This window comes from Fukomys damarensis, unplaced genomic scaffold (assembly GCF_012274545.1).
Source record: "Fukomys damarensis isolate Sample0158 unplaced genomic scaffold, DMR_v1.0_HiC HiC_scaffold_4, whole genome shotgun sequence".
Lineage (NCBI taxonomy): Eukaryota > Metazoa > Chordata > Mammalia > Rodentia > Bathyergidae > Fukomys > Fukomys damarensis.
The window spans coordinates 15,184,979-15,205,514 of NW_022900916.1; the positions used below are offsets into that span (position 1 = coordinate 15,184,979).

The 20,536-nt window shown below is 39.3% G+C and overlaps 1 pseudogene; it reads right to left on the reverse strand.

Annotated features, from left to right (window-relative positions):
• Positions 1-15,400: 15,400 nt before the first annotated feature.
• On the reverse strand, positions 15,401-17,131 carry LOC104875699 (annotated as a pseudogene).
• Positions 17,132-20,536: the final 3,405 nt, after the last annotated feature.

A 20,536-nucleotide genomic window follows, 5' to 3' on the forward strand; every position in this document is an offset into this window, starting at 1 on the left:
GGACCAGGAAGAGAAAGCAGGAGTGAGATGAGGGTTAGTGTAAACAATAATTAGTGGAAAAAGAAATTAAAATGGCCAAAGCAGGTGAATAAGTGATTAATTCACAATGGCTTCAAGTCTTTTTTTTTTTTAAAGAACTATCCAGCTAGGGATTTAGCTCGGTAGGGCTGCACCTGCCTTGCAAGCACAAGGTCCTGAGTTTGATCCCTGCTACCAAAAAACAAACAAATAAAAACTATCTCTTCTCATTTAAGAGAAAAACAAAGACATGCATGTGTGATACTATTCGGTATATCCTGTATCTAGTATATACCAGTATATACCAGCAAAGAGGTAACAACTCCTCCTTTGACTTCATTATAAGTACCTTTTCATCTAGTATTTATTCTTTTAGATATTTAACCAGTTAAATACACAAGTGCAATATATTACATAGGTGTAAAACATTTATTTTCAGTATTTTTAAAATAGATATCCTGGGAACACCTTAAATTTCTAACACTAGGGAGTTGCTACAGAAAAGGAAATGTAGAAAAGTTTAATTTTTATTTGAAAAACAAATATACCTGTATGCATACACACACATATGCAATGATTATCTTAGAAGGATGGACTATGTCCTATGGAAGTTTCCTACTCCAGATTGTTTTTTGTTTTGTTTTGTTTTTTGGTACTGAGGATTGAACTTGGCTCCTTGCACTTGTGAGGCAAGTGGCAGAACCACTGAGCTAAACCTCCAGCCCTCCACATTTTTTTTGTCTTTTGTATATGTATTACTTTTGCAACACGGAAAATACAACTGTAAGAGAATCCCACATTTTGCACTTGGTGCAGAATACTTTTAGCTATGCCAGTATTTCACTGTCTATATCATAGAAATTCACTCATCTTTTGAATGAACCAAGGGCAGATTATCAGCAGAAGTGGGGATGGCTGTGGAGCAGCATTCTGGATTTGACCTGAATGGCATAGAGAATCCTCATTACTAAAGAATGTTTCTATGGGATATGCACAATTTCCAGACAAAGATTTAATAAAGATCCATGCACTCAGGCCAGGGACGTAGCTAAGTGTGAGGCCCTGAGTTCAATTCCCAGAACAACAACAACAACAAAAAAATCCACAACTCTGCCTAAATCAATTATATCATTTATTGAATCGACTAACTAGGAAGGTCATTGGGTAAATAATCATGAGTGAACAATGTATGGGCTGCACGGTGTGTGTGTGTGTGTGTGTGTGTGTGTGTGTGTGTGTATCTACATATAAATTTATGTCTGAATGTGCTGTTAGGCAGTGGGGCCCGACTGGACAAAGTAGGTCACTGGGAACATCACCTTGAAGGTTATGTCCTTTCCTCTGACATGTTCCTCTCTGACTGGCCGTCCATTTCTCTTCACTTCCTGGCTTGCTATGAACAGCTTTCCTTCCCTATCTCCTTCTGTCATAATGTTTCTGCTTTGGAGCCAGCTGACGTCTGAAACTATGAGGCAAAATAAACTTTTTCTCCTGTATGTTAGTTATCATGTACGTTAGATATTGTGCCCCAGCAATAAAATCTGACTAATACAGATAGGGCCTTGCTATGTTGTGCAGGTTAGACTCAAACTTCTGGACTCAAGTGATCTCCCGCCTCAGCCTCCAAAGTATCTGGGACTATCACATCCGGCCCCTTATCTCCCTCCACCCAGCTCTGTGTGTGTGTGTGTGTGTGTATGATTTAGGAAAGGACTAAATGTCTTTTGACTAGAGTGCTCATTGAAGAATTGGTAGATAATAAATTAATGCTAAACAATCTGAATATACATCATGCAAATAATCACATATGAGTGAATACAACTCAAATGGAATTAGTAGTTCCAGTGGAATTTGTATGGCTTATAAACTAGTATGTTTTGCGGAGTTAGTTTCAAACTGCTTATATCTCCATTTTCAACAAAAGGCTAATTTGAAATAGAGTCACTGGTAAGTGTACAACATATTGTCACTTTAAGAATTTAGATCTTAAATTACTCTAATGTGCTATAGGAAATACATTTGATCAGGCAAACAAACCAATGTCATGGTTCACTATCCATAAATATCATAGCAAATAATGATTAACATTTACCACAGACAGAGTGACTGAAATTTCTTCTGTGAGTTTTATCTCCAACCAACCAGTGAGGTAGGTAATGATTATTCTGGTTTAACAGAAGCTAATTATAGCATTGGGTAAGAAAATTATTGACTCCAGATTACCTAGGGACCGACGGCCAGTGTGAAAGCAGATAAAAATCCTGGAGGACAGTTCCATAACATTTTCAATATTCACAAAGCCATATATTTTTTGAGAAATAAAACATACGTGCATATACAAATCTGTCTTAATCTGTTCTTGCTACTGAACGGAAATACTATAGAGTGAGTGGCTTAACCAACAAACACCTTTTCCCCACGGTTCTGGAGGACAGGAAATCCAAGATCAAGTTAGTAGCAGACTATCTAGTGAGTCTAGTGAAGTCCTGCTTTTTGGGTCAGAGATGGTGCCCCCTAGAGTATCCTCACCTGGTGGAAGGGGAAAGGAGACTCTGCTAGAAGGATACTGATCCTATTTATGAGAGTCCCATCCTAATAACCTAATCACATCCCAAAGGCTCCACTTTCTACTAACATCGCATTTGGCATGAGTGTTTTAACATATAAAGTTTGGGACGCCCACACACATTATTCTACAACGAAGTTCCTCATTGAGGCTGTAGTACAGACTAGGTAACATAACAGTCCTCAAAACTTTCCACTCCAAATTTATTCGTTATTCCATATACAAAGTTTCTAACAGTGTTCCATTTATCTGAAAGCTAAAATATAAGGAAATAAGTTTATCACAGAACAAAAAGCTCTAAGGAGGGTGTTCACACTTCCTGAGAGTAGTAGTGCTGTACTTTGTCCTCTGTGGTCTAATTGCCCTCACACTGTTTAGCACAAGACTGTACATAAAACAACTAGTGGCTGCCAGTGAAAGACCAAGAAGATTGGAATTGGTCACAAAGAGAAGTTGGAGACTCTACTTGCTGGGAGGCCCTCAACAAATATTCACCTGCCAGGGGTGAACTATTGTTAGGGATGCCCTTGAGACCAGGATACTAAAAGGTGGTACTTTCAGGCCTAATACATTTTGAGAAAATGTCTTTCTCCCTTCACAATTAGTTATAACATTTAAATAGTTAAATGTTACCTCTTCCATGATGGCACTTGTCTGCCACCCTCTCTTTTAGAGAAACTGATTTCTGAATAATTCCTCTTGTACAAGCATTTTAAAGGTGTGTAATTAACTGGTAACAGGTTGTTAGGTAGCTGATGAGGTGTGAACCAGCCTCTAATTTGTTTTCTTTATTTACAACTTTTCTTGCACTTGAAGATGACAGCTGGTGTTATTTATTCCCTGCTTACCTCACCAGATTAAAAAGTGATTTGTGAAGCCATTTTTAATTCCTCAAATTCCATTAAAAGGGAATATCCAGGGGAGTCTTAATCAAGACATAATAGGCCCTAAAATGTGATCACACAACAGCACTTCTAATGTGGCCTTATTTCAGCTGTAAAGTTCAGAATTTGCCTCCTGTTCTTAACTGAATTCAGTCCTAACACTGACCTACCACTTCTGAGCTAACCTCTATGGAGTTGGTACTAAGTTTATTGTGAATGTTTACAGCTAATATACTTTACTGTTTTAAAATTTGCCATGAAACCCAAAGGAATAATTTCGTGCAAAAATTTTATTATTATATTATCACTAAAATTGTTTGTTTTCCCCTTCAAATTGCCTTGCCTTCTATTCAGTAATAAAATTTTAAAAATCAGATTGAGGAGAAATTAAAATAAAAACATAATGAAATGAGAATTGCTAAAAACACAAGACTAGAATGCTGAAGACACAGCTGAAATAGAAGTGGCTGAATGTAGAATCCATACATAACCCAAAGGGGTAATTTGGAACCAGGGAGCATATTGAGTTATTGGATGAGTCTGAAATGACAGATAAAAATAGAAACTCTGTCCTTGCATTAAAAAAAAAATACATAGGCAAAAGCCAAGCTACAGAATATGTTAAAAAAGGTCGTGTTCAGAACTTCCCACAACTCTTAGATATACAGCTAACTGCCATTTACCAAGGCACAGATGTTAGGTAAGAGGCAAGATTTTCTTTTCAATCTATCAAGGTTTCTATCACTACCTTCATCTAAAACACGGTGGCCTCTGATTCTATTTTGGAATGTAGCTATGTCTCTGAGCATCAACTCTAGAAGATGCCATGGGGAGAGCTTTCGTACAGTAATAATACCAACACTTACCGAGGTCTTGATTCATGGCAGGCACTGTTTTAAGTCCTTTATGATAATGCTTCATAAAATCTTCATAATTACCCTATGACTATTAGGTTTCTTATTTCTAGACAAGGGAACTAAGGCCTAGTTTTACCATTAAAAGTAGCTTGCCTAAGGTTATCTGCTGCTGGGGAAATTGAAAACAAAGTCTCCTGCCAACCCCCAAGTCTCTCCTCAAAGATAGGAGCGAAAGAAAACAGTTTTATTATTGAGTAAGTACTAAACTAGAATGTGATGCTCATCCCTGAGCAGACTGCTAAAAGACTACAAAGAAATTTCACCCTTGTGTATATCCAAGCAAATACAATGCATGACATACATGTTTGCAAGATAAACAATTATAGTCTTCAAGTAAGAGGGCTTGACAGCATCCTCTGTCACCCACATCACTCCCCCTAGCTTCACAGGGTGTTGTCGTGCTAGCTAACTGGCTTTATCCAGAGGAGGACCAGGCTTCTCATATCCTTGTGACAGGTGGTAATTTAGAAACTTGGAGCAAGATGTTTACCAAAGATCTTCCTCCTTTCTCACAGAAACTGAAAGATAGGACTACTACTTCAAAGAGAGGGCTCCCAGGCCCCTGAGAAAAGCATTGCAGGATTGGTTGGTATTGTGTGGTAGGTGGTGCCCATCTTCTGAAAGACATCTGGATTTAAGACAAAGCTGTTATAAAATATTTCAACATTTTGGATCACAGTGACATCAGGAATGGTGTGGACAATAGAAAGTTAAATATATCACCACTGTCTTAGTCCCTCTGGGCCACTTTTAAAAGGGCATTGAGTGTTCTATAAACAATAGAAATGTATTTCTTACAGTTCTTGAGGCTGGGAGTGCAAGATCGATGTACCAGCAGATTCAGTGTCTAGTGAGGGTCCGCCTGCTTTCTGCTTCACATAAACTATCGTTTTCTTTCTGTTTCCTCACTTGATAGAGGGGAAGAGGTTTATCCTGGGCTTCCTTTATGAGGCCACTAATTAGATTCCTGAAGATTCTGTTGTCATAACCTAATCGCCTTCCAAAGCCCCCTTCTCCTAATTCCTTCACCCTGGGGTGAAGATTTCAACTTGCAATTCTGAGGGGGAAGTGGGGGCAGCACAAAAATTAAACCTGTAGCAACTCTGAACTGCTTATAATAAATAAGAAATGAAATACTAAAGAAGTAACACGGAAAGATAAGGACTAGGAATTTAATACATCCTGTATTAATCAGCAGTGCTCAATTTATCAGGTAGAATTTTCACTTCAGTAGTTAACATTGGAATCTTCAATATCTTCTTCGTTAAGTAATTTTCTATAAAATTTGAATTCAATACCATCTCTGAGTTTAAAAATCATCACATAGCTTCCCATCTTATTTGAGGTAAATAATATCTTAAAATTTTAAAGTAAGTCCATTTTTCAAGCTTCATTATGCACCCAAGTGCCCTTACGCACACTTGAAGAACAGTAGGATAGGGAGGAGGAAGGCAAAGGACACATCAAATGCAGTTACAGCCCCTCACCGCCCATCCCCTGGCCCGTCCCAGGATAGTAGTAAGATTAACTAAATCCCAGACACACCCCTACACAAATTTCTTCAGTAACACTCTGCGAATGCTGCTTTTTAGGAAAAGCCTCTAGAATCTATTCAAGGTCGGTTCACAGAAGCAGCCAGCTGGACCTTTCACTGACGTTTTGATGTCACAAGTTCAACATCTTCTGCTCAGATCACGATCACTCCCCAGCAAAGAACAATGCACGGCTGATGAAGAGTCGTGATGCGCATCCCATGCCCATGCAAAACCACCCTAAAATCCCCCCTTTTGCCATCCAATCAACAAGCAGACTTCTCTCTCCCCTTAGGTTCCACTGATGCCAGCTGATCCTGGAGACAGATCTGAGCTTTGTTCTCTTGTCTTCATGATGGTCAACCCTCAGTAAAATATTTTTTCTTTTTGCAACAACCCAGGGCCACGGTAATGGTTTCTATGTGCACTGTGTAGTGATCGACACAGCAGGAAACGTAACAGGTAAGTCGGTGCTGAGGGTGTGCTCAGTGGTGTTTGCCTAGCACGTACAAAGCCCTCAGTATGGTCCTCAGTACTGCCCCCACAAATGTAAATAAGTAAAGCAGATAAACAACAACATATTGTCTGGAACACTTTAAATCTAGCTCTGTCTTTATGTTAGAGACATGCCTTACCACTTTGTCAATCTTTATTCTGGAGTTTGTGTGGGGTTGTACCAGTGTGTCTTTTCTCTTTAAGGAAGTGTAGACACCTGTGTAAGTCCAGAATTAATGAGTAAAGTTACCTATCCAGGTTTATGTGAGGAAGTAGGCATTTGCACACACTCACACTTTTTTTTGTGCTAGGGATTGTTAAGCACGCGCTCTCTCTCTTTGAACTACACCTCCTGCTTGCCTCCTGATAGTATAGAAACAGGGCCTTACTGTGTTTCCCCTGGCATCCTAACTCCTAGCTTTGAAATCAATTTCTATTTGAAATCTATTTTGAAAAGGTAATATGTTATACATAACATATTCTGGATACACTTTAGTATAAATTCATTGATTAATGAATAAATTCCAGTTAATTTTTTCAGGCCAAAAGGCTTTGTTTCTGTTTCTACATATTCCCCACATGTAAGACTATCATCATAACTTTTGGAGTAGAAGCCAAGAGTACCACATCCCCACCGTTCTCATGGAGAGATATGAGAGGGTAGGGGAAAGAGAGATATGAATATTCATGTTTTACAGAAAGAGAGGGGTGATTTAAAAATGCTGTTCTCTGAGTCTGATATTGTACTAATTGTCCCATTTCTAAGAATTTCTAATAATGAGAATAAAAACCTGGGAGGGATGTTGGACTGGTGAAAAGAATTAGAAAAGACTGTAAGCTACAGTGTTGCTCAGACTCACAAAGCCTAGACATGACATCAAAACACAGGGGCCTCAGAATACAAAGTCAACACCCACAAATCAATAGCATCCCTGTATGCCAGTAATGAACTCAACAAGAATGAAATCAGAAAAGCAATTCCACTCACAATAGTTTTTTTAAAAATTAAATAACTACAAACAACCTAAAGGAAGGAGTCAAAGGTCTCTATAATGAAAGTTACAGAACTCTTAAGAAAGAAATTATAAAGGGCATTAGAAAATGGAAAGATTTCCCTTGTTCTTGGATCAGTAGAAACATTATTGTTAAAACTGCCACTTTACCAAAAGCAATTTAATCCAATCTATTAAATCTATAAATACCAGAACATTCTTCACAGAACTAAAAAAAAAAAATCCTAAAGTTCATATGGAACCAGAATAGCCAAAGCGATCCTAAGCAAAAAAAGCAAAGTAGGAGGTATACAATTGCAGATTAGAAGTTGTATTACAAAGCTATAGCAAAGCAACATCGGTGTGGTACTAGCATAAAAATAGACAGGTCAATCAATGGAATAGAACAGATGACACAGGAACAATTCCATGCACCCACAGCCATCTAATTTTTGACAAAGGGCCAAAAACATACATTGGAGAAGAAGATACTATCTTTAACAAATGGTGCTGGGAGAATAGAAATTTTGAAACTGCTAGAAGATAATATAGGAGAAACTCTTGAAGCCACAGGCACAGGCAAAGACTTCCCGAACACAGCTCCAACAGCACAGGACATAAAAACTTAACGCCCCCTAACGAAACAAATGACTCAGTGTAAAACTGGCAACGGAACAGAACAGACATTCCTTGAAAGAAGTACAAATGGCCAGTAAGACATGAGAAAATATTCATCTTTAGCCATCAGGGAAATGCAAATCAAAACAGCTCCGAGACTGCATCAGACCTTAATCAGAGCGGCTGTCACCAAGAACACAAAAAGCAACAAATGTTAGCAAGGATGTGGGGAACAAAGGAACCCTTCTACATTGTTGGTGAGAATGTAAACTACTATAGCCACTATGGAAATCTACATGGAGATTCCTCAAAAAACTAAAACTAAAAATTCACTTTTACACAGTTTATATTCCTCTGGGGTTTCTTCCAAAAAAGAGTTAAAGATATCATACTACAGTGAGACATCCATACACATATTTGTAGCAGCAAAATTCATAGTAGCTAAGCTCTGGAAACAGCCTAGGTAGCTGTCAACAGACAAATAGATAAATACAATGTAGCATATATATACAACAGCATGCTGTTCTTCCGAAAACAATGAAGTTGTGGCATTTGCAGGAAAATGGATGGAACCTGAGTCATAATGCTAAACAAAACAAATTAGACATACAAAGTTAAATATTGCTTAGTTTCTCTTATATGAGAAACACAAAATGTAAATAAACTAATGAAATAAAGAAGAGATGGTGACTGGGGATTTAGCTCAGTGATGCCACTGCCTGCCTTGCAAGGCCAGCGCCAGGTCCTGAGTTTGATCCCCAGTACAAAAAAAAAAAAAAAAAAAGAGAGAGAGCTAGAGAGAGAGATGGTAGGAAAGAAGATAGATTTTTAGCTAGGCATGGTAGCTACACGTGTAATCCTATGAGGGTAGCTGAGGCAGGAGGATTGCTGTGAATTCAAGGCTAGCATGAACTACATAGTGAGGCCCTGTCCCTCAAAAATCAAAAAAAAAAAAAAAAAAAAAGAAAAAAAAAGAAAGACTTTTGGAGGCAGTAGGCAAAGCGATAAGAGGAGGGAGATGGCAAAGGAAGAACTCAAGGGATCAAAAATGATTGTTATGTTATATGCAGTACCAATTTCCCAAAGATCATTACTTTGTAATATAAACATACAATAATAAAAGAAAAAGAAAAAAACAAGCAACCGAAGCAAAGGACCTTGATGGGCACTGGACCCTGGGAAAGAAGACTTAGCTAGAGGGAGGTGCATGGAGACAAAGGAGGTATATACTCTTAGCCCACTTCTCTCTTAATTGAAGCCAAGGGTGTTCAGAGCCCAGGGAGAGGCTGTGAACACTGAACACCATAGAGGAAAGATCTGTATTTCTGTGCATTTGAAAGTATTCTGTGTTCTGTGGTTTTACCAGATTGCTTAAAACTAAAGGTGGAGGGGAGGTGGGAAGGGTAGGGGAAAGGAAATAAGGGAAAAGAAAAAGTATGAGAAAAAGAAAAAATGGAAAAAATGTTTTTGTAAATAGAGAAGGGAGGGCAGGGGTATGGGGAAAAAATGAGAACCAAGACCTGTCACGTAAAGGTACAAGATTCCAGTGATGAATGTAACTGCCCTGTATACCTAAACAGTACCAATAAACTCAATGAGAAAAAAAATAGCTAAGAACTTAGGAATCTTACCCATCTTATTGGTATCATGTATCTGCAATATCACTTTTTCTTATGAACAATCTTTCTAAAACCTTTTTCTCTTTACTCATGACCAAACTTTTATGTCCTCGTGGCTCCCTGATCCTGCCTCGGATGCACTTGAGACAAAGTCTATGCTGATTTTCAGGACTGGGAAGGAATGGATTAGAAAAAAATACCTGCAGACTAAAGCACAGCTAAAGGCGAGAGACCTCTTCCAGCTTGGAACATTGTGGACTTGCGGAGAGCATTTACAGTACATTTGAAATCTGCAAAGTGTTTTACCAACACACACACCAGCTTCCTCCCAAGTGCCAAAAAGGAAAGCAACAGAAAAGACGAAGGCATCACAAACATGATGGTTCGCAGTGCTACTGCCATTTATCTCAGGCAGCTCCACAGTTTGTAAATTGCATCAGAATGGTTCTGGACTGTCGTGACGGCGGGTCCGGACTCCAGGAAGCAGCTGGAGAAGCTCGCATTTGCAATGTCATGCTGGTTTCTTATTATTTAATATGCCAGACGGGGGGCGGGCAGAATGACCAGATAGTTGGGCTCACAGCAGTCTGGAAGGATTATAAAGTGGAGATGATTACCTTGAAGAGCCAGATAGGGAGAAAGGTATGTCACCGTCACGGAGAGCTCTTAACTGTGTGATTGGTTAACGTACTGCTGCAGGTATTTTTTGTTTTTGTTTCTGTTTTTTTTTTGGTTTTTTGAGACAGTCTCACTTATGTAGTTGAGACTCACCTGGAACTCACTATGTAGCCCAGGCTGGTCTCGAACTCACAGTGATCCTCCTGCCTCAGCCTCCTGAATGTTGGGATTATAGGAGTGTGCCACCACGCCTGGCTTGCTGCAGGTATTTTCAAGCATTCTACTCCTATTATTCCAACTCCGTTCAAAATGTTCCAGTGCTTCCTTCGGCAGCACACATACTGAACTTCAAATGATGCAGAGATTAGTGCAGCCCTTCCACAGGATGATATACAAGTCTGTAAAGTCCTTTGTGTTTTAAAAAATATTCAGAATACCTTAGTAACTACAAAGAAAATTTAAATTCTGTTTACCTGTGCATTTTGGAAGTGCTAAAAAAAATCAGTTATTTTGTGGAAGACTGATTCACACTCTTGCAAGAATATTCAAGAAGCCAAAAGACTGTAATCCCAGCACTCGGGAGGCTGGGGCAGGAGGATCACTGTGAGTTCGAGACCAGCCTGGGCTACATAGTGAGTTCCAGGTCAGTCTCAACTACATAGTGAGACCCTGTCTCAAAAACAAACAAACAAAAAAACAAAAACAAAACAAAATGTGAGTTCCAGGTCAGTCTCAACTACATAGTGAGACCCTGTCTCAAAAACAAACAAACCAACAAAAAAACAAAAACAAAACAAAGCAAACAAACAAAAAAAGAAGCCAAAAGAACTAAAAGAATACCACAGTGATATTTATGCACCCATGTTTATAGTGGCACAGTTTGTAATAGCTAAAACTTGGAAACAGCCCAACTGTCCATCAACTGGAGCCTGGATAAAGATGTGGTTTTTCTATAAAATGGAATACTACTCAGCCACAAAGAATGAGAAGCTATCATTTATAGCTAAATGGATGCACATTGAGGTTATACTCTTTTTTTTTATGGTACCAGTGATCGAACTCAGGTTTTTGCGCTTGCAAGGCAGGTGGCGGAATCGCTGAGCTAAATCCCCAGCCCTGAAGTCATACTCAAGTGAAATAAATAGGACACATGTATAAATACTGAATAGTTTCTCTGGTGTGAAAAACTAAAAGTGTAAATAAGGCTCAAATTGTATAATTGATAATGTGAAATAGGAAGAAAAGGGCTAAAGGAGTAGGGAAAGTGGGAAGGGTAGGGGAAAGGAAAGAAGGGAAAATAAAAAATATGATAAAAGAAAAAAATAGAAACAAAGTCTTGGTAAATAGGGAAGGTTAGGGAGGGTGAAGGGAGGGCAAGGGAATGGGGAAAAAAATAAGAACCAAGATACATCATCATGTAAAAGTACAAGATCCCTATGATGAATGCAACTGTACTGTGCACCTAAAAACGTACCAGTAAACTTAATGAAAAAAAAATGTTCAAGAAGAAAAGATACAGTTTCCATTTGCTTCTACATAATTAAATCATGACTTTATTTTGTTGTCCAATGTAAAAAATATATACACCAGTCTATAAAATGTCAGTGCAAGTGCTGTTAGATCTACCTATCATTTTGTACATTTCCCTAAACCTTTTCATTTTTCATGCCATACATATCCTAAATCTTATCTGAGATTTTAACAAATCTTTTTATTCAGGTTCCCTAGTCTATTGATATTTTTGCCATATTTATCAGCAAGTGGCTAAAATATGAAGACAATTAAAAAATGTAAAACACTTATAGACAAGGGGCAACTAAATTTCTCCTCTTTAGTACTGTTATTAACTCCTTCAGGCTAACAATCCTATTTCCAGCCTACCGTCTCTAATAGCCTTCCCCAGGCGTTGGAGCAGAGATCAGCAACATTCCAGGGAATAAACAGGAACATCGAGGATGATTATTAGAACTGTAAAAAATCAATCAAGAATTCACTCACTTCTGAATGGTCAGGTTCAAATGACACAGATCAGCCAAAGTCTGCTGGAAAGAAGCTGGTAGATTGCTCTATTTTGAAAGGTCTGATTTTTTTTCCCCCAGGACAGTTTGACATAGTGTATCAAATTACTTTATTAAAAAAGTAGAACACTTCAGCTGAAGTTCCTGTAACACTTTAAAGGTGAAGGAAGATTTGTAATAGACAGCATTCTTATTTTTAAAAGACTCATATAAACATTACATTCCAGAATTTTACGGTTACTAGGATGAAGGGAAGATAGAATGGGCCAGGATATGAAGGGGGTTCTCATGTACAAATAGCCAGGCATGGGCTGACTGGTGCAGTTGAGAAACTTTATTTTATGCATGTTCAGGACCAGAAACTTTAAACATTTTAAATTTTAAAATTTTAGGAAAGATCTGGGGATGGAGCTCAGTGGTAAAGCATGCATTTCAAATGCTGAGTTCAACTCCCAACGTCACATATAAAAAAATTAGGTAGAGGAGGAGAAAGAAAAGACAAGAGAATGTTAGTAAGCCACCTAGTTCAATAAACTAGCTAGAGCAGTTAGACTTACCTAGCTTGTCCTCAGTGCTCTCTTCGAAGAGCATTAAAGCCGTCCCTCTTCCCACCTCCAAGAAAAGGTTTTGTCACTTGGAGAAGCATCTACCTCCCTCGATGAAATCTCCCAGATGAAAAAGACAAAGTACCTTTTAAAAATCCCTTTCCATGAAAGAGGAATTTATTGGGCTTTATGTCCTTTTTCTTTCTTCTTCTTATTTTGGTTAATTAATTAATTAATTTATTTATTTTGGTACTTGGGCTCGAACTTGGGACCTTGTGCTTGCAAGGCAGGTGACAGAACCACAGAACTAAATCTCCAACCCTGGGCTTTATTTTCTGTAGTCGACATTTCTTAAAAATGAAATGGTTTTTGTTTGCTCTTTAAATATAAGATAATGTTGAATATAAATTTTGCTTTTTCCAAAGTCCTCTCCTCACCACTACATAAAACAAGACAAAAGACAAGCATTTTGAGGGCTGGGGCTATAGCTCAGGGTTAGAACATTTCTCTAGCATGTGAAATGCCCTGGCTGCAATCCCTAGCAACACACACACACACACACACAAACACACACGCACATAGGCATTTTTCTATCAACTGACTTTAGAGGCTGAAATTCCATATGAGTTCAGGTTTTGGGTTAAGGCAGTAAAGGTACACTGTTGCACTATAATTCAGCTGCTGGTGCCTTTAGAGGTATGTTTTATCAGATTGTCCGGGTCCCTAGTAACAGTCACATCAAGGTGAGCACCAAAACACTGCCCAGCTGCCAGTGCTACAAGAGGCAGCCACAAATTAGGCTCCACTGAGGTGGGCCCGGGGGCTGCTGTGGAAAGAAAACTGGATGGCTTGTGCTTCCTTTTCTTTTACAGCTGTGGTGTGTGTACAGTGCTTGGAAGGATTAACTGGGCTAAATGTGACAGACTTGCCTGTTTTTCCCTGGGGAATCAGGAACAAGTACAACTAAATGCTCTGGTTTTACAAATCGCTAGAGATCTGGCAGGCTCTGATTTGCACTGCTAGATTTGTCATCCCAAGTCAGTTTTCTGGCAGATATGTAGCATGATAGCGTGACTACCTTTTCGTTTTTGTTTTTTTTTTTTTTTTGACACCTGGGGATTGAACTCCAGAACTTGTGCTTGCAAAGCAGTGGAACCACTGATCCAAATCCCAGGCCCAAACTCTAATCAATTTATAGGATTGCAAGTATAGCTGCTTAGCTAACATTGATCCAGTAGGGAAGCAGATCGTGTAGAAGGGTGCATGGAAAGAACAAAGGCATTTTGGGGAAGGGATGGGTCTGGGTGCTATGGTCACCCACGTGAGTGTCAGATTCTATGTGAACTTCCTGGACCAGGTGGTGCTAATTACAGTTACCGCTTACCCCTCAGGGAGGCACCAGGCCTGGCAAGGGCATCTTTATCTCCAGGCCTGGTCTTCTTCAGTTGTGCCTCCAGCCATAATTCTGTTATCTTTACTTTTCACTGACTTCCTTGAGAGCCCAGTCCTTTTCTGATTTTATATATTTTTTTTGGTGGGGGGACAGGGTCTCCCTATGTACTTGAGACTGAGACTGATCTGGAACTCACTATGTAGCCCAGACTGGTCTCAAACTCACAGTGATCCTCCTGCCTCAGCCTCCCGAGTACTGAGATTACAGGTGTGCACCACTATGCCTGACTTGATTATATATTAATTTCTATCTAATTCAGCTGCCTATAATGAAAGAATGATTTTTTTTGTTAGTGTACAATTTCTTATCCATGTTTATTTAATGATTACTTTCTTTCAAGGAATCTTTAAAGTCATCATACCCAACAATAACAATAGAAAAAACCCAAATAAACAAAAAAACAGATGGCAACCACCTCCCATTTTATGCAAAGCACACTGAGATCCAACAGATTATCTAACTTTAACCTCATAACCATCATCATCACCATCATTACTGAAGAGTGCTACACATACAGAGTTAGAAATCCAAAGCACTAATTACTTGTAGAATATTTCTCCAACACTAAAATCATCTGAGGCCCTTGTTAAAAGTTCTTCTTAGTCCAGAGGTTTAAGTAGAAATCTGTAATTTGCTTTTTAAGAAATGCTTCAGCTTCAGGTGATTCTGGTACAAAATGAAGCTTGAAAATCACTTGCGAATTCGTTTTCAACATAAATTTTATACATATTTTTAACTCAGAGAAATATAACTAAAGTGGCCCATAATTTTTTTTTTCCTTTCAGGAACTGGTATTTATTATCAGTCATATTCATTGTCAACAAGATGCCACGACTACAAATAAAATTGCACACATTGCAATCTCAGATGCAAACAGTCAAATGGAACCCCAGTCATTAAAAAAGTAATTCAAATTACCCCAAAAAGCAATTGAAGTTTTTAAACATCTTTATACATCCAGCCAATGAATTAAAATGGTTGGGCCAGGGATTTAGCTCAGCGGTTCCACCACCCACCTCATAAGTGCAAGGTCCTGAGTTCGATCCCCGGTACCAAAACTAAATGGTTAACAAGCAAAAATCCAAATTCAGAGGTCTGGTATCGATGTTTTAAAAAGGCAACTGCTTAAGCATTTCTACTGATCTGAACATCAGCCTCTCGGCCACTCAGCTTCTTCCTGTTCATCATCTGGTAGGCCCTCTCTGCCACTTCTGGGGGCACAAACTTAGCCACTCTGCACCCCTTGGACTTCCCGTACAGCACATGGCCACACTCGTTGAATTTGTCCTTTCTCATCTTCCATGTAAAATCAAATGGGAGACTTCTCACAAACATCTGGCAGGCCTTGCTGGCCACCCCCGGAGCGTGGCCTCCAGCTCCACCAAAGGAACCTGTGAAGCTTCCTCCAAAGTTTCCACGTTCCATCTCGATGGCGCAATCAAAGCTGGCAACACCACTGTCACCCATGGCCAGGCCCATGCGCTCCACACCAGAGCCGATCCATGCCAAGGTTTGGCCCATTCGCTCAGTGCCAGAGGCCCGGAGAGCCCATGTGGTCCCTGACCAGGCCCATGCGCTCCATCTCACAGCCCACACAATCCACGCCATGGCCCAGGCCTGCACCCATGCGCTCCAGGCAAGCACCCCCAATGCAGTCAATGCCAGGGCCCAGCCTCAATCCCAGGGACACTGCCTCTGCCTCAACCTCCTCCCTGCTTTGCAATGATCTCTCCTCTCTTCAGTGAATTACTTAGGATTTCCATTCCTCTGCCGAGAGGCTCTCCAAGGTTTCGAGATGTGCCCACCTCATTTCTGGCAATGTCACTCTCAAATCTTCCTCCCATGCCACATTCCAATTCATTTATCCTCCCCAGGTTCATCCCAGACCCAAACCGCTCCATGTTTTCCATAACACCACCAAAGGGGCCCTGGATGCCTCCTATTTTATTTATTCCAAATCCTATGCCTTCCATTCCCATTTCTACAGGTCCTGGGTTCCCAATTCCAATGCCTTTGTTCAGGTGATGGGCATCAGTAGGCTGCCCTCCTGGTCCTAACCCCATGCCCATACCACCAAGCCCATGGGGAGGTTGTTGTGGATGTTCAGGAGGGGAAAAGTCTCCCTTTGGTAAGGCCCTCTCATCATTTGCTATAAATACTGTGTTTTCAACTCTTCCAGTCTGCAATGCATGGATGTTAGGATTATTTAGGATGCTGGGCGGAATATTGACCATTCCTGGGCCACCTGGTCCCATACACATCCCACCAGTCACAGCCTTCACCTTTTGCATTGCTCTCCTGGCATGTTCACCATCACCGTCAGGATCTTCTTTGACTTTCGGTGGTCTTCCACCCAGACTATGCTTGTTTAGAACTTCGGCAGCTTTTTTCATGCTTTCTTCCACCTTGAATTCGACCGCAGCACATCCCCTCGACTTTCCTTCAGTGTCCATTAAGAGCTCCATGCATGGTATCTCACCAATGTTTTCTGTAACCAGGTCTTACATGATTGCCACTTCACAGTGAATTGTATGTTCATAATAAGGCGCCCTATCTCTTAGTGGGATTGGCATACGGCTCAAAACAATTGCCTCCTCTTTCTATATTTTTTTGCTTCCTCTTCTCATTCTGGGTTGGTCGTTTGCCTTCACTTTCACGTCAATGGGGGAAATGCACATTTAATATGTGCCCAGCTTTCCCAATACTCCATGGCATCTGGTCTTGGAGCCAAAACCTTTCTGCACACCTTTCTCTCCAGTGACTGTACCCAGAATGCGTGGATTTCATTGGCACACGCTGATACTTTCCTCTGTAAGCTAACTGGGCCGCTGTAAGGGCACCTGGCCCAGGGCCCATAATTTCACTCCTGGTATGAAGATGGAAATGTGTATTAGACAATTCATGTAAAATGATTAAATCTCCCTCCTTGCCAAAATTCACCATCTAAACAGCGTTTTTGCCCCCAAATTGAAACTACCTTGCTTCTAAAAAGCTGTCATTGTTTCCTGTTATTCCCCAGAAATGTTAGCATTTATATGTATATACCTTGAATTGTGCACAGAAAGTGAATAATGCTATGTTTACAGTTACAATTCTTAAAAGTTAATATAACTCAAAATTTCTCTATGTAGAACATATTGGACTCAACCTCACTCTTTTAATCTACTGCATCAGAACACATTAAATATAAATGCTGTAGTTTTATGTCTTATCTTTATTTTTACTATTATAAACAGTATTTCTAGGAATAGCTTGGCTGTGCTGTCTCATTAAAAGTGCAAATATTCTATTAAAATTACTCAGAGATGTCTACATTTTTTTTAAAAGCCTAAGATTCCAAATATAAACATTTCTACTCAAAAGAAAAATTCTAAGATTTGGGCATGGTGGTGCACACCTGTAATCCTAGCACTCGGGAGGCTGAGGCAGGAGGATCACTGTGAGTTCGAGACCACCCTGGGCTACATAATGTGTTCCAGATCAGTCTCAACTACATAGTGAGACCCTGTCTCAAAAAAAAAAAAAATTCTTAGCAAGAGTGGTTCATATTGTTCTCTTTGATTTGATTTAATTGTAAAAATAGAGTTTATGAATTTCACAGGACCACAAATGCAAAAGAAATAACATTAATTGGAATAAGTCACAATGGAATAAAACAGCAAATATAGCAAAACTCTAAGGAAGCATAATTAAAAAGAACTAAAAGTAAAAATCTAACAGGGCTATTAGAGACTTCAAAATCGATACAGTAATTGCAGTGATTATTTCAAAGATACCAAAGTTATTTTAGTGTGGATATTTATTCATTAATTTATTCAATAAACATTGTTTTGTGTTAAGTTTGAGGATAGAAGGAAAGACAAATTTTCTACCCTTAATTCAGACTGCTGCCTATGGAAATATAGACACACACTTGACAAAAAAAATTGAACTATTTTACAAAAAAGAGAATTGAAAAATTATTCTTGAGAAAGTTTGGGATCTTTTCAGAGAATAGTATCCAGGTGGTAGGCAAAATAGAGGAAATGACAGGGATCTGAGTCACCAAGGAGTGTAAGAGAGGGTGGACTGGAAACCAGTGTGTGGTTACATCACTTCAGTAGAAAGTGCAAGATGACAAGTGTGGGAGCTAGAGGAGATGGGGTTAGACAAGATAGGATGCTGGATATGCCTCACAGGGCCAGATCATGGAGGGTATTTGTATACAAGGAAACATATTTTATCCATGAGCAATGCACTGTAGCCAAGAATTCAAATGGGAATATAACATTCTCAGATTCATGTAAAATCCTCAGTGTCCTGGTACTCAATTTCACAGTATCAGGAATATAGCTACTATATGCCAGGAAGGCCTCAGGACCAGCCCACTTCCCTCCCTTTGTCCTAAGGCCTACAACCTGGATGTAGAGATAAGAGGCATGTGTGCCAGCTCATCTTACATGACCTACAGTAACCGGTTTTCATGGATTTCATGAACGTGAAGGTTCATGCATATGGACTACATCTCATACATCTAATTATAACACAGAGAATTATGGGAAAGGATATGTGAGATAGGTACAGCAATGACTCAGCACCCTATCGATCATGTTGTCAAGCATGCTCTGGAAGACCCAGTGAGAAACACCCTACACTAGACCTAGTGCAACATTTTAAATTCTTAACTCTAGCATTTCTGCCATTTTTCTTTCCACTGGCAAGAGCCCATTTAGAATGCACCATTGCCTCCCTAGGAGCCTGATGAGTGGGTAATACTTTTCTAATGAAAATATGTGCTTTAGCATAAGGGTAGGAGGCTGTGTATCCAGCAGCTGTGCTGGGAGACGCTGGAGGTAATCTGTGTTCACCCACTTGGTACAGTGAATGGCAAGGTGTATGCACGTCTGCCAAAGCATCAACAGGTGAGTTTTACCTACATTATATGCATGTTGCATTTTTATATATTTTATATATTTGTTTTATTAAATGTTTTCTTTTGATTTTTCTTTTTTTTTTCAGCTTTGAGTTTATTGGTACATTTTAGGGATACAGTACAGTCACATTCATGTTGGGATCTTGTACCTCTACATGACAAGTCTTGATTCTCATTTTTTCCCCTTACCTCTGCCCTCCCTTCACCCCCTCCTCCCCTCCCCATCTACAAACACTTTATTTTCATCTTTTCATTCTCTCACATTTTTTTCTTTTCCCTTTTTACTCTTCCCCTACCCATCCCACCTTCCCTACACCTCTGAGTTCAGTAAAATGTCACATGAAAATCCACTTTTACAACTTTGGGAGGAGGTTGAAAGTGAGTCATCAGGTGATTCAGCTATTGATGATGACTTGGATCACATTAACCCCAGAAGTTGTAACAGTTAGAGCAAGAAGTGACAGACAGAGAAGGGCAGAGTGAAGACCTTGTCCAGATTAGGAAGAAAATGTAATGTAAATACCTGGACCCTCAAATTATGACCAGCTTGATATACAAAAAACTTGGGTTAATTAGGTTAATGGAAGATTCATCTTCCTCTTGTTATGTATAGCGTATATCCAGGTAAACATCCAGATCTCAGCTGTATTGATTGAGTTACAACCAGCCCTCAGGAATTGAATGAGTTCGTATGTCAATGGTCCACTATAAATATTTTGTATATCTGAACAATCCAAAATCAGAACTAGGTGAGAAAATGTTATTAGGTTCTTGCCAGGGGTGAAATCTGTTGGACAGAGGGCCAACAACACTGTGATCCAGTGTTGGAAATTTTTTATAACATGATATGCTACAAGATGTTTTGAAACACACTAATAATGAAATACAAGTAAAACATTCTATATGCACCAGTAGTAATACTCAAAAATATATTTATCATGGCATCTATCTGAATGAAAAGCTGTCATAGAAGGACTTTATCATTCTAATCTTCAGAATCTAAAGGATTTATGGAGAAGTGACAGATGTGGTATTGAGATTTTTTTAGAATAATGACACTCAAGATATTTGATTTCCTTCAAATTTGCCTACCTTTTGAAAACCAAAGACCTGCCAAAAATGAAAAAATCTGACAATTTGGCTATTTGCTCATTTTTTGAAAGCTTTGTTTTGAACCGTCAAGCTGAATACATGACAATTGACAAACAACTTGCATCAGTTCGTCGTTGTTGAAGGTTTTGGCAATATATGTCAAATAAACCTCCCAAATACAATATAAAAATATATGCCCTGGTAGATACAAAAACATTTTACACCTTGAATTTGGAAGTTTCTTCTGACTCGGCCAT